Source organism: Panthera onca, chromosome D3 (genome assembly GCF_046562875.1).
Source record: "Panthera onca isolate mPanOnc1 chromosome D3, mPanOnc1 haplotype 2, whole genome shotgun sequence".
In the NCBI taxonomy this organism is placed as follows: Eukaryota; Metazoa; Chordata; class Mammalia; order Carnivora; family Felidae; genus Panthera; species Panthera onca.
This window is the reverse complement of record NC_138350.1, coordinates 60,643,261-60,669,385: the sequence shown is the minus strand read 5'-3', so window position 1 is coordinate 60,669,385 and position 26,125 is coordinate 60,643,261. Positions and strand designations below refer to the sequence as shown.

The 26,125-nt window shown below is 35.9% G+C and overlaps 1 long non-coding RNA gene across 1 annotated transcript in view; it reads left to right on the top strand.

Annotated features, from left to right (window-relative positions):
* The first annotated feature begins 204 nt into the window (after positions 1-204).
* LOC132665944 (uncharacterized) overlaps positions 205-26,125 on the top strand; it is a 560,511-nt gene continuing 534,590 nt past the window's right edge. The window contains exon 1 of the long non-coding RNA XR_009604363.3: positions 205-659. This is a non-coding gene — a long non-coding RNA (uncharacterized LOC132665944). The remainder of the gene's footprint in view (positions 660-26,125) is intronic.

The following is a 26,125-nucleotide window of genomic DNA, read 5'->3' as shown; positions in this document are numbered from 1 at the left end:
ATTAAAACCCAGAATCCTGCCTGTGTGCCCTGAGCTTCTGATTTACTGTGTCTGAGGTGGGCCTGTGTTGGTGGAGGTCATCGAGAGGATATGACCGCTGGTTGACCCCAGAGCTGGCCCAGGCAATCAGAAGAACCTCACCCCTCCCCTGTCCTTGGATTGTACTTTCCTCCCACTGTTTGTATAGCTGAAGCCATTTCAAGATGCATCCTTGAGAGAGCAATGTGTTACTGAGATTATCTGGATGGTATATGTGAGTGAGCCCAATTAAGGCCTCTAAGTAAATTCTCAAGATTGTGGCCGGCGGTTTGGAGATCTGTTTGCCTCTTGCCGGCGCCAGGGATAAGCCTCTTTTGTAAGTTCCTGTGCTCATTAAAACCGCCAGCTACTAAGCTGGAGGGGCCGGCCTCTTTCTTCTACCTCTCCTTGCCCGCCGTGTACAGGAACTGGCTTCACATTTCACCTGAGAAATTCTGGAATGTCTGACCAACAGCCTGTGGTTCTGCTTTTCTAATAAACTTCCAGATGATACCAATGCTACTGGTTTGAAGACCACACTTTCACTGGCAAGAAAATAGAGGACGTTTATCTGCCTGACCTTGTTTGTTGTGCTCAGTTCTTACTGGAGCCTGGAACAGAGGACATCTGAGACTATGACGGTGAGTCCTCATTTGAGGGTATCATTTCTGGAATGTGATTGAAATGCTGTTTGATCTCCAGAAGGTGCTCCAAAATCTCCGTTTTCTGCCTTTATAACTACCCAACCCCATTTCTCCTCTGCTCACAGAGTCAGGATTAAGGATTGTGTGTTTTAGGTTATAATAATTTTGGAGGTGAAAGTTTAATTAAAATATTAAAGGGTTGGGGTCCCATGGCTCTTTTTTATGGGACTTAGGTAAAACAATGTCCAGGCTTTCTCCTACCTGGAAGCTTCCAAGTTGTGGCTATAGGTTTTCCAGTGAACTGTTTTGTTTGTCTTGCACACCGTTAGCACACTTTTCTTCAGACTAATAGGCCTGGTAACTAGACTAGTAAGAAACTGTGGGCAGTGATTCTTAGATGGGACCAAGCAGAAAAAGGAAAGAAGTCTGTGCTGGTGTTCTCATTCTTTTTGTTCTTGGTGGTGGTTTGCTGTGATCAAAGGATTACTTGGTAAGGTCCAGCTGAGGTGCTTTCATTTGGGTTTGAGGCAGACACTGACTAGGAATATTACATATATATACATATATATGCATATATGTATGCATGCATGTATTTTCCCCTTTAGCCTTATTCTGAAGGCTTATTTGGAGCCTTATTCTGAAGGTTTATTTGGAGCCTTATTCTGAAGGCTTATTTGGAGCCTTATTCTGAAGGCTTATTTCTTCTTCTGAAGCTTCATAATTGTGTTGGGGCAGGGCAAGGATGGGTATGGAGTGATGGCAGTGGCAAAAAAAGGCTATTGGGATCGAGGATACCATTTCCCTGCCTACTCATGATCTCTTTCTCTTGAATACCATTAACATTGGTGACCAATAAGGCTAACTTATAAACTATGCAATTGACAACCATGTGAGTACTTTGCAAAAAGTAAGGGTTGGAGAGGACAGAAAAAGAATGGGGGATCAAAACATAATTTGAGAATCTTTGGGCTTTGGGAGTTCTCACAAGCATTTTATGTGTTTGTGTGAGTGTAACAACATAATCCCCAGGATACCTCAAGACACTAGCACTGTTAAGCACTGTTGTCACTGACTAGGTGAGGAATATGGAGATGGAGATATGGAGATGGAGATATTTGTTCAATATCACAAAATTCATAAGTTTCAGAGTTGAAATTTGAATGCAGGTCTTTTACAAACATAATATTTCATGAGTCAACCACCTAATGAATGTTAGGAGATATATTGATGCTATTTAGAATTTATGGTTTACTACTTAAGAACCCCTTTAACACAGGGGCGCCTGGGTGGCTCAGTGGGTTTAAGTGTCCTGCTCTTGATTTTGGCTCAGGTCATGATCTTACATTTCCTGAGTTTGAGCCCCGCGACTGTCTCTGCATTTGCAGTGCGGAGCCTACTTGGGAATTCTCACTCTCCTCTCTGTTCCTCTCCGGCTTGCGTTTTCTCTTTCTCAAAATAAATAAACTTAGAAAAAATAATAAAATAAAATGAAATTCTGTAATAAAAAAAGAACTTCAATACAAAGTAAAATTCTAGAAAGCAAGATGGCTTTTATACAGCACATATAATTAAGGGAAGAGAAACCTTCATCTTCAGGGAAGTCCCAAAATTGGTGCAAACTGAATAATCTTGATGAAGTGGTTAACTGGATGTCAAGAGGGTATCCATTAACTGTCAGTATGGAAAGCGACAGGACATTCTCCCCTTGATCTTCCACTTTTCTGTTCTTTTTCCTTCCTGGAGTTCAATCGGGCAGAGGGAGAAAGTGACTCTCTGATAGAAGTTTGTTCTAAATTCCTGCTAAATCGTTTGGCCCTTCCAAAAGTTAGAAAATCTTGAAAGGGCAAATCCCAGATTGTGACTTACACTTAGTTCCTCTAAACCACAAATCCCATTTCTAAAAAGGGTCATCGATAGAATGGTGAAATTCCTTCCTGGTTTCCTGCTCAGCTGCTTCTTGACCATCAGTCGGTCCCAGAGTTAACAGAATGCACACAATTTTATTTTGGATTCACTGAAACAAGGTAAAATGCAAACCAGGCCCTGCATGAAATGAATTTAAAGATCAATTAGAAAGCATGAACAATAACAAAATGGTAATGTAAAAATCTCTGCTCATATGAACAATTGGGCATTGACATTGTATTATTTTTAAAACAAAATCTATTCCTATTGTACTATTTCTAACATTTGAGTGCTTGTAGTGTGCCAGGCTCTACTGTTGTAAGATTTTTGTCTATCTTTTCCATTTAAGCTTTGGGTTAACATCTGGTGATATCTTTATTTGAAAGATGGGGATACTGAAACATAGAGGATGTAGCTTTCTCAGGGTCATGCAGACAGGAATAGATAAATATGATACATAAAGCATACAAGTTTAAAGTCCTCCTATCCAGAATCCGAGACTTCATGTGGATATACACACACAGACACACATATTCATTCAAAGCCTCTAATTTTGTTTCTGAAAGGCCCAAATCAGTGGACTTACAGAATATCGTACTGTGTTCATTCTAGCTAGTAGTAAGGCAATATTTAGATAAACCCATAACAATATAAGTGTAGCATCTTTATCTGCAAGTAACATGGTGAAACATTAGTTTTTACGTCTGTAAGTTTTACTGCTTTATCTTTGACAAAGTCTGAAATGGTACACTTGTGACATTTTTAAAAATTAGTCTTCCGCATTTAAAGACCACTCACAATTGTCATCTATCATTGTTCTGGAAATGTCACATTGATTTTATCCTCCTTGCAATAAATGGTAACACCCCCCAAAACAAATAATGGTCTGACACTTCAAAATCAGCTGCCAGTCTTGGGTACAGCAAAAATGAAAAAAAAAAAAAAAAAAAAGGGCAATTTTACTTAAAGGACAGGGAAAGAGAGTGAAAGAGAGAGAAATGCTCTGTCAGACACTGACAATATTGACAATAGTCCAAAGTAACTTAAATTATAATATTTTGTCTTTTCTATGTAAGCGATGTCATATAAGTGAGAAATATAGCATGTCATATTATAGGTCTATTAAACTTTGCAGATGATAGTAAATTTCTTGAAAATAGATTTAGATATAGAATCATAGTCAAGATTGAAAATTGCAAAATCAATGTACATGGAAAGCAGATTACTTCTAGATAACCTATTCTGGAATTCTCCTGGAGCATGTCAAATTAATGATGTATAATCAAAGAGAGGGTGTCAGAATTATTTGAAATTGCATTAAAAAGTCCTAATATGAATAAATTGAATTTGATGCCTTGTGGATATTGAGTGAGTGGAGCATATTAGAAATGGGCATTGAACAAGGAATCCAAATCTTTGGATTTTATTGCCAACTCTGCCAGTGATGGTTGTTGGGTTTTGTTTTTGTTTGTTTTTTTTTTTTTTTGAGAGGTTACTTCAACTCTCTGCAACATAGTTTCTTCATTTGTCTGTGGTAATAAAAATATAGGGTCTTCACCATATTCACAAATCTTTTAATTCAGTGCATATGGGATTATGGCTCAAGAACTTGTATATTATCCCATTCCACAGACGCATCTGATAATCAGCAATATTGGAAACCTTTGGTTTTGAGTTGCAGCTGTAGACATAGGGAGGAAGGTATTAAGAGCATCAAATGGACTCAGACTTGTCTTTTTATCTTTGAGTAGATCTAAAGTTCAGGTTGTGAATAATAGGCAAGGAAGTATGAAGAAGACCCCTGGTTTTATTTCTCCCAGTAAATTCTCAATACCTATCTAATATCTCAGAGAGATATATATATGGTGATGGGTGGCTGAAGGTGGGATGGTATATAATACTGTGAAAAAGGAGAAGGTGGACTTCTTTATACCAGGGTGAGGAAAGATTGATGTCAGAGAACCATTCGTTTGCTAAAGAGCTATTTCTTCACTATGTTTTCCCTCTCCCACCCAAAAGAGAATTCACTATGAAAATTACAGTGGTAATTTTTTTTTGGGGGGGGAGGCCATATCCTTTTAAGCTTCTATTAAATAGTTTGTTCTTCTTTTATTTTTTAATGTTTATTTACTTTTGAGAGAGAGAAAGAGAGACAATGTGAGCGGGGGAGAGGGGCAGAGGGAGAAAGGGAGATACAGAATCTGAAGCAGGCTCCAGGATCCACGCTGTCAGCAAAGAGCCTGACAAGGGGTTCGAACACCTGAACCATGAGATCATGACCTGAGCTGAAGTCGGACACTTAACCGACTGAGCCACCCAGGTGCCCCTTGTTCTTTTATTCTTGAATCTAGGCAGGCTTTCTGAATTGCTTTCACCAATGGAATGCACCAGAAGAAATGTATGATTTTGATCCAGCACCTCAAGAACACTTGTATTCTTTTTTTCTTTTGGAGGCCTGCTACCACAGTGACCATTCTGAGCCAATTTAATGGGAGGTGAGAGCCCACGTGGAACAGATTTAATAGTTTATAGCAGATGTCCTCTCTAGACCAATCACTCCCCTTCAACCTGAAAGCTGATTAAACCTGGAAGAGTTTAAAGAGAGTAGTTAGGAGAGTTGAAGTGCTGTCTGCCTGAGTTCAAACTTCTGCATTTTATGGAGTCGTTCCTGCAATTTGATAACCTATCTCTTCAGATGATGCCGCAAGAGACGAAAACCTGGGAACCCTAGACAACTGTGTGTGTGTGTTTCCATAGTAGTTTTATTCTTAGGTACTTAAAGTCACAATATTTTCCTCTGAGTTAACAGAGCTAGTGATTTATTGTAAGAATGAGATGTGGGAAAAGCTGGACAAGTGAAGGTCCGGGAGGCAAGATAGAGCAGCATCAAAGGAGTCACCAACCAACTATCCTGAGAAACAAAGCTACTGAAGGGATTATAGACGTGAGGCTAATGGGCAGGTTTTTGGGATGCTGTGCTAATACCCCTGTGGATTTGCTCCCAAACATCTGGAGATGGGACTGGGGCTGCTGTTGGTGAACAGGATTAACAGTGAGAAAGAAGAGCTAGATACAAAGTAAAGGTAAAAAGAACTGGAATCTGGGGCACCTGGTGGCTCAGTTGGTTAAGCGTCCAACTTCGGTTCAGGTCATGATCTCAGGGTTCCTGAGTTCTAGCCCCATGTCAGGTTCTGTGCTGACAGCTCAGAGCCTGGAAACTGCTTTGGACTGCTTTGGATTCTCTCTCTCTCTGCCCCTCTGCTTCTCATGCTCTGTCTCTCTCTCCCTCTCTCAAAAATAAATAAGCATTAAAAACAGTAAAAACAAAACATAATCTGCTATGGTCTCTGCAACTGGCTCTCACTAAATCCAGCCATAATGACCTTGAGAGAGAAATGACTACAGCTACCCTTCCACGTTTTGAATTTCATGCAAGTTTGTCTTTTAACCAGCTCTCATCTGGCTGCATGCAGGAAATGGGTTTCTGGGAGATGTAATTCCAACTAAACCAATTGGATGTGGTTCAGCTATGACAGTTGATACGTATTGGGTTGACCATTGTGTCCAGTTAGTTGAAATCATGTTCCTGAATTCTGTTCACTTAAACTCATACTTAGAGAATTTTTAATAGGATTTGATCATGGGAAACACAAACCTCAATTTTGCCTTAATACTATATGAGCCAAGAAGGGCAGATATTAAAGGCATGAAGTAGATCTATTGAATAATAAACTATTTGCCTATATTATCAAAGTAACTCAGGGAAAAATTATATAAGAGGAATTTGCCTTAACATCAGCTCTAACTTTCCAGTTTACTTTTTATTAAATACATACAAAACACTAATAGTCTTTGTTCTATAAACAGTTCACTAACATTTCCTGTATGTTCACTTTTTTAATTTACATTTACCTGATTTAAATTATTTTTATAATTGGCTTTATTCTACACTGTTATATAATGACCACTACAATTAGCTCATTTTTCTACAACTCTCTCAGTCCCCTGGTACTCCTTGGTAGACAAGCCCTTCATTGCCTACCATTTAGCCTCTGATAACCACTGGCTGCTTCTTGGTCATCAGTTTCATCTTTTGTGAATTTCATATAAATGTAAGGAAGTGTTCCATCTTTTGTGTTTGGTTTTTTTCAATTAGTATAGTGCTCAAGAGATTCAGCCATGTGTCAACAGTTCATTCCTTTAATTGCTAAATAGTATTTCATTTAACAACTATGCCACATTTTGATAACCTATTCAACAGTTGATGAACATTGGGTTTCTAGTTTTTGACTATTATGAATAAAACTAGTGTGACATACTTAATACATTTTTATTTAGATATGTATTTTTGTTTCTTTTTGGAAAATACCTGGGAGTGAGACTGTGGGATCCTATAAAATATGCTTAATCTTATGAGAATTTGCCAAGAAGTTTCCTAAAGTGACTTACAATTTTGAGTTCCCACCATTTAACAGATTAGAGTTCCATTTGTTCTATAGCCTTAAAAATCCTTGGCATTTTGTATTTTTTTATTTGGACATTCTGATAGATGTAAGATGGTATCTCATTGTGGTTTTAATATGTACTCCCCTATTGGCTAATGATAAGTATATTCAGTGCATATTTGCTTTTTGTGTATCTTAATAGTAGTGCCTATTTAAATATTGCTCATTTTTAAATCCATCTTATGAATTGTAAGAGTATGTCTTGAATTGTAAGAGTAATTCATATACTCAGAATACAAGTCCCTAATCAGATGTGCATATATTTGCAAATAGCTTCTGAGTTTATGGCTTAGCTTTACATTTGTTTAAGTATCTTTTGAATAACAAAACTGTATAAGGCTGAGAACTTCCAATTTGTCTTTTTCTTGCCAAGCCAGATATCACTGGGTCATTTGGTAGGTCTTCATAAAGAACTTAAAGGATAATTTATGGTTTTCAGTGTATATATTAGAAAAGAAGAGAAACTGAATTAATGAAGTAAACATGCATCTCAAATTTATGTAAGAACAAAATGCAAAGAAAATAAAGGAAATAATAAAATAGAGCAAATAGAAAATACTATTACATTAGCCTTAAAAAGCTCAAAGATGTTCTTTAAGTAGACTAATACAATCCATAGACTTCAGGCAAAACTGATTAATAGGGACAAAAGTTTAATTAACTTTTTTCAGGAATGATAAAGGAAATATCACTATAGATCCTTTGGATATTGAACAAACATAAGGAGAAATTATTAACAAATTGATATTAATTTGAAAATGTTGCATAGGCAAATTACTTACCAAAGCTTATTCAGGTAGAAATAGAATGCATAAATAATCTAATAATTATTAAAGACATTAGATTTATAATTAAAAATTCCATAAAGAAAGAAAAAAGCCTCTAGTTTCAGATGGCTATATCTTTTTTTTAAGCTCTACTAAACATTTAAGGCAAAAATAATTCTATTATGCAAATTCTTCCAGAGAATGGAGGGGGAGTACATTCCACAACATATTTTAGAAAACTATTCTAACTTGACACCAAATGCTTATGGTAATTGATGAAGGAAAATTAGACCAATATTTGTTATGAATACAAATGAAAAAAATCAAAGGTTAAGGTGTAACAGTGATCCGTTGCTCATTTTATTTTTTTTTTAATTTTTATATATAGTACTAACTTGGGTTAATCTGAAGAATGCCAGGTCAGCTTACATTTTTATTTACATATAGACAGAGCCTGCACTAGCTTGCATGCAAGCAGGGAGGAGCCCAGAGAGAATCCCAAGCAGGCTCAGTGCTGTCAGTGCACTGATCTCTGGAGAGATCATGACCTGAGCTGAAATCAGGGGTTGGGCGCTTAAAGGACTGAGTCACCCAGACATCCTAGGTCAGCTTACATTTTAAAATCAACAAAATTTGGGGCACCTAGGTGGCTCAGTCAGTTAAGTGTCTGACTTTGGCTCAGGTCATGATCTCGCAGTTTCTGAGTTTGATCCCTGCATTGGGCTCCGTGCAGATGGTGTGGGTCCTGGAGCCTGTTTCAAGTTCTGTGTCTCCCATCTCTCTTCCCCTCCCCTGCTCACGCTCTCTTTTTCTCAAAATTAATAAACATTAAAAAAAATTTTTTTTAATTAATAAAACTTGCCATTTACAGAATTGAAGAGAAATACCAGATGATCATGCAAAGATTTAGGAAAATTGATAAATTCAACATCATTTTAACAAATTGAATAACTCATTATAGCAAATTAAGATTAGAAGAGAGCTAATCTGAGTGAACTGGTCTTATCTGATAAAAGATCTCTATAACAACTAACCAACACCAATAGAAAAAATCATAGTTTAATGGAGACAAAAAAAAAAATTACCTGTGAAAGTGAGAATTAGATAAGGGTAGTAGTTGCTATCATTGTTTCTGCTCAACGCTCTATGGAAAGTCTGAGTTCCTAAACTAAAATATATGTGCATACTGTTTTGTGTTTTATGTGATGGTCAATCAGGTGTGGTCACAAGAGGGAACACAGTAGGGACTCAAGAAAACAAAGTTTATTGTACTCACAGGTTCTAGAAACAGGAGTCACAATATTCCAGGCAGGGCCACATAGGAAAGCACCAGCATTAGAGGGCAGAGGGGCAGGAGCAAGGAGAGCTCCCAGGCCATGACTTTTACTAGAGTTTCTATGGGAAAGGCCATACAGGGTAGGGTAAACGCTTGCAGATTGACTAGTTTGAATACTGTGGCAGACTCTAAGTTTCAGTGGTGGTCGCTGATAGCTTGAGTCTTGGATTGTTTAAGGCTGGACCATATTGCCTCCAGGGCATTATGGGCCAGATGGAGAAGGTATTGCTCTGGACTGGTAGGTTTGCATATCAAAGGCATGTTCCAGGTTGAGAATTTTGACCTAAGAATTGAATAGCCCTGGGAGGGGTAGTCTCACCCTAGCCAGAAAAAATTAAGATGACAAAACATAATGCACAGAAAATGAAAATTATAAACAAGACACATAGATATGTACAAGTGTACAGTTACATAAAAAATAAATTATAGGGAAGTGAAAAGGAAAAACTCATTAGTTGCATATTATACATTTCTATATATCAAAGTCCTAAGGAATCTACAGAAAACTATTATACTTAAGAGTTCAAGTTTATTATTAAAAAAATACTGTATCAGATACTGGCACAAACACAGATAAAACTTAAAATACTATATAAAATAGTATAAACATTCAATTTCTAGACTCTAATAAATCCTGTGCTAGACTTCTGAAGAAAGCCAAAAAAATATTGAGCGATAATCAAGATGATATAAGAGTACTGAAGTATTCCATTTGTATGGCTTAGGAAATTCAATATTTTACAGATGTCAGTTATCCTTCATTTATAGACACTATGAAACAGCAAACAAAACCCAGAGTTTTTTTTTAATATTTTTTTTTTATTTTTGAGAGAGAGAAAGAGCAAGCACAAGCAAGGGAGGGGCAGAGAGAGACACACACACACAGAAGCCAAAGTAGGCTTCAGGCTCTGAGCTTTCAGCGCAGAGCCGGACATGGGGCTCAGACATACGAAAGGATCATGACCCGAGCTGAACTTGGATGCTTAGCTGATGGAGCCACCCAGGTGCCCCAAAACCCAGAACTTTTACTAGTATTATGGGGTGATGTTTAATAGAATGAACTTCAAATGTATATGACAATGCAAAGTGTGAAGAATAGACAATGAATTCTTTTTTTTTTTAATGTTTTTATTTAAATTCCAATTAGTTAATATTAGTTTCAGGTATACCATATAGTAATTCAACACTTCCACACATCACCCTGTGCACATTATGACAAGTGTACCCCTAATCCCTATCACCTATTTAACCCATCCTCCCACCCCTTTCCCTTCTGGTAACCATCGGTTCTGTACAGTTAAGAGTCTGCTTCTTGATTTCCCTTTCTCTCTGTATCTCTCTGCTCATTTGTTTTACTCCCTAAATTCCACATATGTGTGAATTCATATGGTATTTGTTTTTCTCTGAATGACTTACTTTGCTTTCCATTATACTGTCTAGTTCCATCCATGTCGTTGCAAATGGCAAGGTTTCATTCTTCTTTATGGCTGAGTAATATTCCATTGGATATGTATACCATATCTTCTTTATCCATTCATCAATCTGTGGACACTTGGACTCTTTGTGTAATTTAATATTGTAAATAATGCTGCTATAAACATTGGGGTGCATGTATCCCTTTGACTTAGTGTTTTTGTATTCTTTGGGTAAACACCTAGTTGTGTGATTGCTCAACTGTAGGGTAGTTCTATTTTTAATTTTTGAGGAACTTCCATACTATTTTCAGGAGTGGCTACACCTGTTTGCATTCCCACCAACAGTGCAAGAGGGTTCCCCTTTCTCTGTATCCTCACCAACATCTGTTTCTTGTGTTGTTGATTTTTAGCCATTCCAATGAACGTAAGGTGATATCTCATTGTAGTTTTGATCTGTATTTCCCTGATAAGTGATGTTGAACATCTTTTCATGTGTCTGTTGGCCATCTGTATGTCTTCCTTGGAAAAATGTCTATTCATATCTTCTGCCAGAGAATCTCAAAGAAGGAACTGAGTATTTATACTACTAGAAAATGAATCTTATTATAAACCTACAGTAATTGAGACAGTATGATTATAGCTCAAAGGTAATTAAATAAACTGATAGAAAAAAATAGAAATCCTGGAGTTATATATCCATTGTAGACACTTGACACTGATTTATGCCAAAGGGAATAGTAAAGAGGTTTGGCTATGATTCTAGTTATATATTATCCCTCAAAAAAACAAAAGTTGTCTATATTATTTAGAAATGTATAATTATTTGCTAAAAGTATAAATAAAAGCAAGTGATTTGATGTTTTATAATGGCTACTTTCCAAGGATGGAAAGTGTTTGTAAATGGAGAGGGACACAAGGGAGGGTTCTTGGTACAGAAAATAATCCTTTTGTCCAGGATGATGGTTAAACAGGCATAACTTTTTTTAAAACCTCAACTTCTATATTAACATTTCATGAAATTTTCCACATGTATATATTCATTATATGAATTATGAACTTATCACACAAACCAAAATGCAGGAGGCTGTAAAGTCAGAAACACCTCTATTGTAATTCCAGCTCCTCTACATTTTGCCTGTATGTCCTTAGACAATTGATTAATCACCCCAATGCTTAAGTATCTTATTCTGTGAAATGGTGGTAACAACATCTATTTGCATTGTTATGAGGATTCAAGATGCATAGCTACAGAGGAATGATGTAGCTAACAATTATTGAATGTGTTTGTGATTGTCAGACTGTCCAAATATGTTACATGTCTTACTTTTTTAAGCCTCACATTCAGCCTGTCAGATAGGTTATTACAGAATTTCTCTTTAATTATGACCCTTTCATTCATAGTGTAAGTTCTGTGAAGGCTGAGATCCATCTGTCTTGTTTCCTATTAAGTGCAGTACCTGGATGGACATGTTTAAATTCTGACCTCACTGTAAGCTTATAACCAGTAACAGACATGGGTCACCATAAACTATCTGCCCAGGCTTACCATATGTTTGTTCAAGACAGAGCAATTATACTTTAATTGAAAGAAGAAGGATTCTCTAGGAATGGCATAAGATGAATGCAGTTTTAGTCTTACTACCTCATAAATTCTTCTAAGGAGGAACACAGATTTTGTTGTTGTTGGAATGAAATCCTAATTAGAGTAAGTGAGTTCTTGCAATACTTTGAAGTTGAACTTGGGTCTAGAACTTGAGGAAAGGGATTGAGATATTGTATAGGAGGCAAGAAAAATATTTTGCTTTTGAAAAAGTAAGGAAGGGGAGAGATGGGAGCAAAAGAAGAGGAGAGAAAGGGGAAAGAGGACAAGAGAATCTGCAATACCTATTGAAGCTTACAACATTCTTAGTGTGGGTACTGTAGATTTTTGTGGAAACCATTGGAAGAGCTGTTTTGTGCCCTCATTGAGAGGAGGCAAAAAAGCGTGTGATTATAGAAGCATGAGACTGAGGACATCCTAAAAAAAAGCAAAAGTTGCAAAATTGGCAGCTATCTTAGCAGGGTGGAGAGGGGTGGTCTGTTCCTCATGATGAAATTAAGAGCCTGGACTAAGATCATCAAGTTGTCCAAGTGACAGAGGAGCCTGAACTCAAAACTGGGTTTTAGAAAAGTAAAAGCAAAATGCTAGTTATAAGATTACAATGTGCTGGAGTAATCCAAAGTCTTCATGGAGAAAGTGGGCAAGAATATTCCACTTTATGTGGAAAACACTTAAAAACATTGAGCTTACTTGCAAATGCAAAGGTTGAGGGCTTTCATCATACACCTAAAAATAAGTCTTCTACAATCCTTATTTTCTCTGTAATAGGTCCTAGAAAGTGACAGAAGGAAGAATGCAGGATGTAGGACTCACCTCCCCCATTCTGCAGTACTAAGACTTTCCTTGGAGGTCACACACAACAGTTAGCTTGGAGCTCCCAGGATTATTGATGGCAGCAGCCAGCAGAATAAAAATTCCATAGGTAGGCAGTAAATATTTGAAAAGACCTTTCAGTTTGGGGAATGGTTTATATTGTTGCTTAAAAATGTAGTTTGAGAGCCATGGGAGCCTACGATTGGGTGCGGCATGTTTTACAAATGATACCCATTTATCCTGAGCGAGAAACATTCCACCCTGTAAATGTCAGTTTCACAGTGACCAGATATGATGAATGAGTCCTCTGGCTCCTATTAATATGGAGGTCACACATTTAGAAAAAAATTAGAGACCATTGCAAAATTAATCCTCCCTCTCAGTGTGCTGAAATGATAGGAAAGGAAATGGGGAGAGCAAGTTTGCAAAAATATGAAACATCAAGTTTCTTTCTGAACGTCTCTCTGAGCCTCCAACTTCATAAAGGAATTATCTTAATCACATTGGGAAAAAAAATGAGAGGGCTTGAAATACGATCTCAGATGGAAACTCCGACACAGGGAAGTATAGCATAAATTTCTAGGCACTCAAGCTTGGGATATTGCAGGCATGATTCCATAGCTCAACCCCTGAAAGGAATAATAATTACTATTTGGCTATTTGTCAAGGTGAGGGTTCCACTGGAGGGAACGTCTTATTCAATTTGGGAGCTGAAATTACACAACTGGTGAGATATTAAATAACAGCACAAAGCTGAAAAGAGAAAGAAGGCAAGCGAGTAGCTGAATTGTAAGTGAGGAATAAGTAGATATAAAGGGTGAGGAGGGCCTGAAGGAGAAGGTGGTTGGCTTCTCCAATGCTAATTTTGGGCTTGATCTGATTATATTCAAATTTACGTGATTTTTGGTAATTCATTTATGTGTCTGTTAATGACAAATGATGTCACTTTGCAGTTAGCAGGTGTGCTAAATTGATTAATCAACCAAGAGATATTTATTAAGAGTCTAATATATTTAGTCAGTGCCAAGTATTGTAGAGGATACAAGTATAAATTATAGTACTTGTAATTTACTTGAATAAGACCATATATACAAAACCCAGCAATATAAGCCAAAACATAATACATCACAAGTGGATATATATATATATATATATATATATATATATATATATATATACACACACACACACACACACACACACATACACACACGCATACATGCATACATACACACACACATACACACGCCATAGAATTTCACAGAGAGGAAACAGTTTACCCTTCTAGGGAAGAATTAATGTAGGTGCAGGGGAGGATGGAACATAGATACTTGCTGCACATTTGAGCTTTGAAGATCAATTTGTGTTCCTTGTGTGAACATACTTCAACAAATATATATAATATGTACTTTCAACATTTTAATAAGGGTATTAGGTCTTAAACACCTAAAACAAGTTGAGTCTCTACTGTTTCATTTTTACTTCAAGTTAGGCAAAGCCGATTCCATTGCTTGAAGAGTGAGTCAGGAATATTGGCTCCTGCCTTTAGACAAGAATCCTCGTATTCCTTGGAGAAAAATTGTTCCTGCGTATCATGGAATGTTCTTTGGTATCCTGATGTTAAATACAGCCCTGAAGTAAGCTAAAAAATGGGCAATTTTCTGCAAATATATGTTAAATATTAAATTGTTTTATTTGAAAATTGGTGTGTGAATGTTGGGGGTTACTGTTTAATCTCCAGTGTACTTAAAGAAAAGACTGGCTTCTATATGAGTTATTGCAAAAATATTTAGGCATCACCGTGTTTTATGAAAGAAGCCCCTGAAGCCCCTGATAGGGGTTAGAGCAAGGACAGGCACTTTTTCTTGATAAAGGTATTAAGGTATCCATTATAACCTCCTGACCATCAAATTACTCTCTGTTTGTCATACTGTTTTAAATTTACATGGTATCGGGGCCTTAAATGTCGGGATTCCTGTTATAACTTAGACTCTAGTGTCTTTAATTAATGCTTCATGTTCCTGTTATGGTTATTTAGAATTTGCTGAAATCCCTAGAGCCATAAATTTCTTTTACAGGTCTTTGCGGTATGAACTTTAACAAAACAGCTATAAAGGGGTAATAGGCAAGGGCAGTATATCACAGAGTTGCAGTGGCAAGATGGGAGGAAGGAAGGAATATTTTGCAAACAGATTAAAAGATTTTGTTTTTGTCGAGGGGTTTGGGACTGGAACAAATTGGACATAAAACTTAGGCAAGAAAGCATGAGTTCCTTTAATGTTTTCAGTAGGTGTAAGTTGCCACTTTCCATAAGATAGACAATTTCATTTAAATCTTGTTAAATTCAAATCAGCTTAATTCAAATGAACACATTTTCTTTGAATACCTACTGTGTGCCTAGTATTTTCTTGCTATCGTGGGAATTACACAGAAAGGAAAAGTCAAGCTCCGGTCTCATTAATCTTCAAAAACTAGTTTTGTAGGCAAGGTTAGCATATATGAAGCAATTACAGACCATTACCAGGCAGAACATAAATCTGCCAAAGAGCAGAGAGTAGTCTGTGAATTTTGAGTGCTGCTGCATCTCCCGGGAAAAGATCAGTAGGAACTAGAATTACCATGGGATCCACCATAAAGTAGGAAACATGAAGTGTTTCTTGTAAAATGGATGGCCATTGGAATGTGGAGACACAGGGGAAGGCCATTCCAGAGGAGAGAATAGAACAAGGAAATTCACAATAGCAAAATAAAAAAAGACTGCATTGTATAGTGAATAAGAACATGCTTTTAGATTTGGAAAGATGTAGTTTTGGATTACTATATTATACTGTTTAAGAAAGAGAGGACTAGTTGGAAAGAAATGCAGTGTTTGAGATTTGGAGCATATTTAGATATTTTAAGAATAGTTTAAAATATTTTAAAGAGGAATTAAAATCTCCATTGATGGATATTGCAAATGTAAATTGCTTATGTAAGGTCAGATAACAGATTGACATGCTAAAATATTTTTTTAATTGCACAACAGGTCTTACTTGAACTTATGCTAGCTCTCCATTACCTAGAAGACAAGAAAGGAAAAGGAGAGGGGGAGGAGAAGGGAATGGGAATTCATATTTATTTTGAACATCAAAAACCTGCAATAAGGGTAAAAAAAAAAACCCACTTTAAATTACTTCTTAAGATAGATGCACAGAGCTTTGCTAGTCATCAACCTTGATTATTTTCTGTGTAGAAATGTTAAGCACAGTAGTTGTAAAGAGATAAGCTATGACAAAGGATGTTCAGCATATCAAATATTTTAGAGATCACTGCTTCCATATTCCATAATAAATGCCAATTATCTGGTGCATTACAATTGATTCTTTACTGAACTATATTATAGTCTTGTAGGTATGATAGTGAAGTTGAACTTATTCATTCTATAAATATTTGTTAAGTGTTATATCACTTAAGTCAGGGCAGGCTAGATTGTGCTACAGAGCAACTTAGCCATAAAACCCTACTGCCTTAAAACACAACGTACTTCCCCCAAGATACATGCCCATTCTAGGTCACAAGTGTTCTGTTCAAGTTGACTTTTTTCAGGAAATAGCACTGGCAGACTGTGCAGTCTGGAAGGACTTTGTTTTCTGTGGTGGGAAAAAGAAACATGGCAGAGTTCATGCAGTCTCTGATGGCTTTTTTTCCTCAAAGTGGCAATTCAATTTTAGTCAGATGGCCATGCCTAACTTGAAGCTTGGTAGTTGTGGTGGTATATGTGTTTGAGGTTGAGGGGGTGCAACACTACATGGGGCAGAGAAAGAGCTAGAAATATAAACACTGAACCTACCAGTTAGTGCTCAGACATCAAAAGAAGGTGCACAAAAGCCTCTGACCCAATAGTGCTTCCATATTTATTGGGTATTTCATTGTGAAAAATACATCTAACATCAGATAGTGGTAAATGACATAAAGAAAAAAAAATAGAAAAATAGAAAAATGGGGGATGGGAATGACTTTATTGTGGTAGTTGAGAACTCTCTGTAGTGTTGAAAAGAGATCTGATAACTAAATGATTAGGAGTCAGCTATGCAGAAATTCTACCAAAATAGCACTTTAGGCATGGGAAATGTTGAGGAAGAAATCCCAAATTAGGACTGAACTGACGGAAGGCTGTGTAAGGCAAATATACTGTGTTTTTATTGTATCAGCACAGCGCAGTGTGCATCTGGAAATGTTGAGATCTGATTTACATTTTGAAGGGCACAGTTGACTGTTGTATGGTGTAATTGATGGTTATCAGAAAAGAACAAACAGAAAACAGGAGTCCAGCACTAAAAGACAGAATCTAGAAGTAGGCTTTGGAAGAGTCAGTAGTGAGAAGAGATGGATTAGAGATACAGGCTTTGCAAGGTGCATTTATTTCCTGAGTGAAAAGGAGGAATCCTTTTTACTCTCAGGTCCTGGATTTGAGCTACTGGCTGGAAGATAGTCTAATTTATTAAGAAGGGTAGAACTGAAGAAGAATCATGTTTAGAGACTATGTTTAGACCATGTGGTAGTCGAATGTCATTTAAGAGTTTTATTTTGGACATAATAAACTATGAGATATGTTTGACATCCAAATAGACTTGGGGAATGACAATTTGTTATTGAAGAAAAAAACATTAAAGGTGAATATTAGAATCTAGAATCAATGATGTATTGTTCAAAAGCATAAATCTGGTATGAAAATAAGAGCAGAGCCAAGGAGAGGGACAACTTCTGCTTCCAACAGTAACGTACTAGGGAAGAACATCATCCAGGCAGGATACATAGAAATCAAATAGTAAGATGGTGAATTTAAAATCAAATGCGGTGGTTCTCAGCTGGTGACAATTGTGCCCTCAAGGTTACAATGTTTGCAACCATTTTTCATTGTCACACTGAGGGATATGTGCTACTGGCATATAGTGATCTAATGGATAGAGGACAACTATGCTATAAACATCCGAAAACACACATAATAGTCCCCCATGAAAATAATGATCTGGCCCAATACGTCAATAGTACTGAGTTTGAGAAACCTTGCCATATAGAGAATATCATTTCTCTGTGGCTGATTTCAAGATTTCTCTTTTCTTGCCTCTGTTTTTTAGGAGTTTGATTCTACTTTGTCTAGACTTGGATGTCTTTAAGTTTATCTCATCTAGTATTCACTCAGCTTCTTAAATTTGTATAGTTATTGTATTTCACCAAATTTGGAAAGTTTTAGTCATTAGTTCAAATATTTTTTCAGTACTACATTTTTTCTCTTTCTTTCTGGGGCTCCAATGACATAAGTGTTAGATTTTTTTTTAATTGCAGCAAAAAAAAAATTGAGACTTAATTTATTAAAATTTTCTGTATTGTTCAGATTGGGTAATCTCTACTGATCTTGGATCTATGTTACAATTTAGCCTACCCCATGAGATTTTTTTTGTATTTGTATTTTTTTAGTTCTAGAATTTTCATTTAGTACTTTTTATGTTCCATTATTTTCCAGAGACTTACTATTGTTTTTTTTTTTTTTTCCATGAGTCTTTATCATTACTGTTAGAGTGTTTTTGATGAAAGCTGCTTATATATTCTTGTCATATTAGCGTCATATGAGTGTTATTGTCAGACTGTTGTTTTCTGTTGTTGAGATTTTCCTGAATCTGGGTATGACAAGTACTTTACAGTATGTTCAACATTTTGAGTATTGTGAGACTCTGGTTCAAATTAACTCTTGTATGTTAGCAGATACTCAACTTGTTTCGGTTCACAATTGACATCCTGGCTCACTTTAATGGGTTATGATGCAAACTAAAACTTAGTACATAACAATATTAATAATTATTGATATAATAGACAAAATCAGTCAAATGTTGATCTTTAAAAACAATAAAATGAAAAATCTGATCAAAGAAAGGAAGATGACACAGAACAAATTACCAGTAACACACAGATGAAAAAAAGAAACCTGATTACAGATCTTTCATATATTAGAAAGATAATGGGATATTGTGAACAATAACATGTTTGAAAATTTAGATGAAATTTCCTAGAAAAAAATGAAAAAAATACGTGAAGGTGTGTGTAACTATTGAAGAAATAATATAATTAAACCTGTCCTACAAAAAAACCTCCACATTTAGATGGCTTCACCAGTAAATTCTCCTGAATATATACAGAAGAAATAACCATTTCTACACAAACTATTCTAGAATTGAAAAAAGAGAATGATCACCAACTTGTTTTTTTCTAACAACCTAGATTCCAAAAGCTGACAAGGGTATTTTTCTTCTAAAAAACAAATTACAGGGGCACACCTGGGTGGCTCAGTCAGTTGAGCGTCAGACTTCGGCTCAGGTCATGATCTCACGGTTTCTGGGTTCGAGTCCCATGTTGGGCTCTGTGCTGACAGCTCAGAGCCTGGAGCCTACTTCAGAGTCTGTCTCTCTCTTTCTCTCTCTCTCTCTCTCTCTCTCTCTCTCTCTGCCCCTCCCCCTCTTGCACTCTGTCTCTCTCTCAAAAATAAGTAAACATTAAAAACAAATTTAATGAACATGGGCACCTAGGTGTCTCAGTCGGTTGGGCATCCGACTTCGGCTCAGGTCATGATCTCGCAGTCAGTGAGTTGGGGTCCCACATTGGTGTCTGTGCTGACAACTCAGAGCCTGGAGCCTGCTTCAGATTCTGTGTTTCCCTCTCTCTCTGCTCCTCCCCCACTCACGCTCTCTCTCTGTCTCTCAAAGATGAATAAATGTTAAAAAAATTTTTTTTAATTAAAACAAATGACTTGACAATTTGACTCAAACATTTTAAAAATTCTTAAATTTTAACATCATGAATCCACACTCTATATAAAGTTTAAACCAATATATCCATGTTGAGTTTGCTTTTAGAATACAAAATTAATTTGAAATCCAAGGGCCAAGTTACTTCACATAATTCACATTAACAGAATAAAGGGGGGAATTCAAGGCCTCAAATATTCAGAAATTATATTTGATAAAACTCAATGTCCTTTAGTGGTAAGATTCATAGCAAATTAGGAGTAGAAAGGATCTTCCTTATTTTGACTTTTTAAAAAATCTGTAATCATACAGCACACATATCTCATGATGAGGTATTGAAAACATCTGAAAGTTAGATGTTTTGCTTGTGATTCTAACTACTGACACAATATAATGAAGAAAATAAAATCAATATAACTGGAAAAGAATAAAATTTTCAGATTTTCAGAGGATATAATTGTAACAAATATAAGAAATATTCAGATAATTAGAATGAATTATTCTTTTTTTAAAAATATATGAAATTTATTGTCAAATTGGTTTCCATACAACACCCAGTGCTCATCCCAACAGGTGCCCTCCTCAATACCCATCACCCACCCTCCCCTCCCTCCCACCCCCATCAGCCCTCAGTTCGTTCTCAGTTTTTTTTATTTTATTTTTTTATTTATTTTATTTTATTTTTTTCAATATATGAAATTTATTGTCAAATTGGTTTCCATACAACACCCAGTGTTCATCCCAAAAGGTGCCCTCCTCAATACCCATCACCCACCATCCCCTCCCTCCCACCCCCCATCAACCCTCAGTTTGTTCTCAGTTTTTAAGAGTCTCTTATGCTTTGGCTCTCTCCCACTCTAACCTTTTTTTTTTTTTCCTTCCCCTCCCCTATGGGTTTCTGTTAAGTTTCTCAGGATCCACATAAGAGTGAACACATATGGTATTTGTCTTTCTCTGTATGGCTTATTTCACTTAGCATAACACTCTCCAGTTCCATCCATGTTGCTACAAAGGGCCATATTTCTAGAATGAATTATTCTTACAATCAATATAATTGCAATATATTAAATACCTCTAATTAATGCAAGTTTAGCAAGGTAGCCAGATGGAGGGTGCAGTAGGCAAAATTTTAATGATGCACTTCTAAGATTCTTGTCCCCTGACTATTCAGGGCTCTATTCTCAAGGAATTTTGTAGATAGCATTAAGGTTATTAATCTGTTAACCTTAAAATAGAGTGGTTATCCTGGATTATTTCTTGGACCCTGTGTAATCGCATGAGACTTTAAAGGAAAAATAGGAAGGCAAGAAAGTAAGTCAGAGTGATGCCACAGAGAAGATAGAGATGAGACAGAAAGAAAGGGAGATCATAAAGATTTGAAGCATGAGCAGGACTTGACCTGCCATTGTTGGCTTTCAAGATTGAGGAATGGGCCCATGAGCAAGGAGTGTGGGTGTCCTGTAGAAGTGGAGAATAATCCCTGGATGAAAACCAATAAGGAAGTGGGGGATGTCAATCTGTAGCACTATGAAATTGAATTCTGTCAAACACTTGAATGGTTTGGGAGATAAATTTATTTTCCTAGTTTCTAGAAAGAGATCCAACTAAGCCATGCTGTGCCCAGACTTGTGACTAAACTGTGAGATAATGAATGGGTGGTCTTTGGAGCCACTCAGTCTGTATGATTTGTTACAATAGAAATAGAAAATGAATACTTAGGTTGAACATCTAAAAATAAACTGTATGTCTATATATAGGCAAGAAAAATTTTAAAAATATTTACAATGGCATAAAAATACACAGGGAAAACAAGTTAAACATGTGAAGACTTCTAGAAGGGAAATTATACTTTATTTAGAAATGTTTTAAAAGTCCTAAATAAATAGCATGTTTCCTGTTCATGGACTGGAACACCAACGTTTAAAAAAATATTTTAATGTGTATTTATTTTTGAGAGAAAGTGAGAGACAGCATGAGTGGGAGAGGGGTAGAGACAGAGGGAGACAGAAGAATCCAAAGCAGGCTTCAGGCTTGGGCTTCAGTACAGAGCCCGATACCGGGCTCGAACTCCTAAACTGTGAGATCGTGATCTGAGCTGAAGTGGGACGCTTAACCGACTGAGCCACCTAGGCACCCCAAGACATTTTAAAGTCAATCCCAACCTGTGTATTTAATTCAGTCCCAACCAAAACCCAAGCACTATTTTAGTAATTGATAATAATTAGAAAATTTACATAGAAATGCAAAAACCCAGGGAGAGCAAAGCAAATTGAAAACAAAGTAGCTGGGATGAAAATCAGTTATCAAGGTTTATTAGAAAAGTTACGGTAACTAAGACAGTGTCTTATTGGAACAAAGATACACAAGCAAATCAATAGAACAAAATTGCAAATCTGGAAACAGACTTGTGCATATAGAGTACTTGATTTACATCAAAATTGCATTGCAAAATAGTGACAAAATACTGCCTGGTAATATAGAGTGGTGGGTACTAGTAGATCTCCATAATGAAAACAACTGAAACTTGATCCCTATCAAGTATGTGTGGTAGTACAAACAAAAATCAATTTAAGACCAAAGTCCTAAATATCAAAATCAAGGCAATATAGTTTCTGGAGGTTAATATAGACAGATATCTTTATGACCTAAAGACAGGAAGAAAGGAACAAAACTTTTGAACAAGCACTTCGCAAAAGAAATATCCAAATGGCAAACGTGAAAATTATTCAACCCTCTTATTGCAAATTAAAGCTACAATGAAACACTGCTCTATGTCCATCAGAAAGGCTAAAATTATCACTATTGGTGATGTCACTACAAATGTCTTAGGATGTGTTTAGAACTCTCTTAGATTGCTGGTTGAGAGGTAAACTAGTAGAATTTGAATTCTGTTTGGCATCATATAATGGCCCAGCACTTCCACACATCTATATGCAAATAGGAATGTTCAAGAATGCTTATAGCCCATATTTATAATATGCACAGACACTTAGATTGCTTACAGTTTATCAGCAGTAGAATGGGTACATAAATGTAGCGAGTCATAAAAATACATACTCTAGAGCAGTGGGAGTGAGCAAACTACAACTGTGTATATACACATGTACACACCAAACCAGTTGGTTCTCGTGAACAAAAGAAGACAGCTGCAAAATTATATATTTATTAATTGTTATATTTATATAATTTAAAGATGTATTTTTTAAATATTTAGTTTTTGAGAGAGAGCGTGTGTATGTGTGCACGCATGTGCAAAAGTGGGGAGGGGGAGAGAGAGAATCCCAAGAGAATCCAAAGCACGGAGAATCTCCATGCTGAGTGTGGAACCTGAAGGAGGGCTCAGTCTTACGAACTGTGAAATCATGACCTGAGCCACAACCAAGAGTCGGATGCTTAATCTACTGAGCCACCCAGGTGCCCCTAAAAATGTTTTTTTTTAAATAGGGAAAATACTGAAGTTAAAAGTCCTACAAAAGAGATGAATTAGGAGAGTGACTTCCAGGGTGTTAGTAGTGCCATTTATTGACCTGGGTGGTGGTTTCATGATCATTCATGTGTGTATACTTGTTCTTATGCATTTGTCCATTACCTATTTTATTCTTCAATATAAACATTGGGAGAAGTGGAGAAAAGACAAGAAAGACGAGGAAGAACATATTTAGGATAGAGAGTCCATTTGGATTCAACCAAAAGAGAGGATTCAGCAAAAAAATAAAATAAATAATAATAAAGGTAAAGAAGTGAATAAATTGAATGGGTCATGTCATAAAATCTAGAGGAATGTATTTCAGGAAAGAAATGGAGTTCAGCTCTGTCAGATGATACCAACAGGCTAGAAAATTAGCTTTTGGATTTGCCAAATTAAAAGTGCTTTCCAGGGAGCTGTGGAGATTAAACCCTGATTAGACAGAATTGAGGGAAGGAAAGTGAGAAATTAGACACTGAGAATAAACAACCCTTACGAACAGTTTTACCACTAAAGTGGTTGGGTAATAAATGGGTTTACAATCAGAGGGTAGAGTAAACAAGATTTTATATATATAAAATGAGGGTTAAGGAATGTTTATACACTGATAATAATCATCTAATGGATTGACACAGATGTTGATTTTAGAGAAGCATTCTGGAATAGGTGAGAGGGTCTGGGGTCGAGACTACACAAAAGGAGTTGTCCTTAGATTGAAGAGATATAAACCTTCAATTACAGACAGGCAGATCATGAGGATCTAGATTCAAATATGAATATGGTACATATTTTCTAGTGAGAAAATTAGTTACTTCTCAACTATCATCTATATTCTGGATGAAATATGAGATTAGGTCAGCAAATGAGCTAGAGAAGGAAGTAAGATCAAGGATTTCAAGAGAAAGGAACTAGTATGAAATAATCACTTTGTAATGTGAGCAAATGCATGTTCTTGAGAAATTTATTAGGATTGTCTTGACTGTATTCAATCGCCATTTGAGATTTGTGGCCATCCTGGAGTCTATTTGATTAACGAATCTAAGAAATTGTTCAAGGACTACAAACATGGAAAATTAATGGTGAATGACTGAGATTATTAATTGTGGCTTTAAATGCTTGAATAAAATGAATATATGGAAATTATTTAATTACTGTTCAGTTGCTATGTTTTATGTGGGCCAACAGAGCCCTAGTGGAGTTTCATTCTGCATTACCTGTTTTTAGTCTCAGGATTATGGTAAAGGCATATTAATAACTTATCCATGTGTATATTCACTGAAGTATTTATTGAATTACTATATACCAATCATGGAGGAAGATACACTAGTGAATAAAAATATGCACCATTTTCCCTGGTCTACTGAGTCATCTACTGTAGAGAAACTAAATGTAAATTTACGGACTCAATTTTTCTGTGACAATTTATAGAATTACTCTCAAATACTATCTTTGCAAATTATATTTTTAAAGTGAAAAATATATTTGTATGATTTTACTCCTGAGTAACTATATTTGGGTCTACAATTAAATAAAGGGCATGGGGTCACAAATAATTATTTAGAAATAAGGAATGTGGAAATCATAAAGGAGTAAATCAGTTCATACAACATACCACCTGGAGGAATAGCTTTCAAGAAGAGGACTAAATCCATTTTTTAGATTTCAGTTTATATTTCTGCATGCATGAAGAAGAAGATCTCTATTATTCTAAATATAAAACTAGTTGGAACTTCAAAAAAGGATTCAAGAAAGCAGACTAGTTTAGACTTCAGATACTCAGGTCATTTAGAATCCAACACATTAATATTGAATTTAGTTTATAGGAAATATGTTCAACTTCAATAAAGAAAGTAAAAAGAGGAAATGATTTATGAAAACTAGAAAATACTGGAAGAAAGGTATTTGACTGAAAAACCATCCCTTTTATGAAAAATATGGGACTTCATTTTGACAACTTTGCCAATCACAATGAAAAATTTCCAAATTGTTGAAAAAGTGTAGCTAACAATGGTCAGTTCATTTTCCTGCATTATGATCAATGGGTTTAGTGAGTTTAGTAGTAAGGATGCTCAGTTATACATCTAGGAAGCTAGATTAGAATCTTAGTAAATTGCCAAATCTAGTAAATTGGCAAATTTAACAAAGGTAAATTGGTTATATCTGCTCCCTGCTTTTAAGATAAACAAATACAACTGGTTAATATCATAAGTTATTTCTATGAGTCCTATTCTTTCAAATGAAAATTATTGATTTTTCACATGATTAATACTGCATCATTTGTTGGGTAAAACAAAATGGAGGTAGACTGTTACAATTTGTTAGCAATCTAGTGGGGAAGAATTGCATTTCATCTTGATACTGAGTGAAGAAAACAGGCAGGTTCAGAAAAGGAGAAATAAACAATCTAGAGTTCTTGAAAGTGAAAGTTAGGAAATTAAAGGATTTTAATTCCTGTGTTCCTACCACCAGGAAAGGGATGAGCTAGGCATTCATACTACAATAGGACCAAGAGTATATTGGGTGACTCTGGAAATTGGAGTTTATTGTTTGTAATTTTTAATTTTTATAAATACTAACAAGTATTTTAAGGGAAAACTTCAAACATTTATGCCAAAGTAGAGATCATGACACATTATTACACTTACTTGTCACCTAGCTTCAATGGTCAAAACATGGACAATTTCTTTTTTATCTAGACCCTTACGCGAATTTTAGAAGTGCTTTTATTTATCTTATTTATTTTTTAGAAGTGTTTTTACTGATGAGTTCAATATGGGAAATATTGAATATGTTCAGAATATGCTTTGTTTGTATGCCACTTTATGTGCTGTTTAGCATTTATACTATTCCAAAAACCTAGATAATAATACTACTACT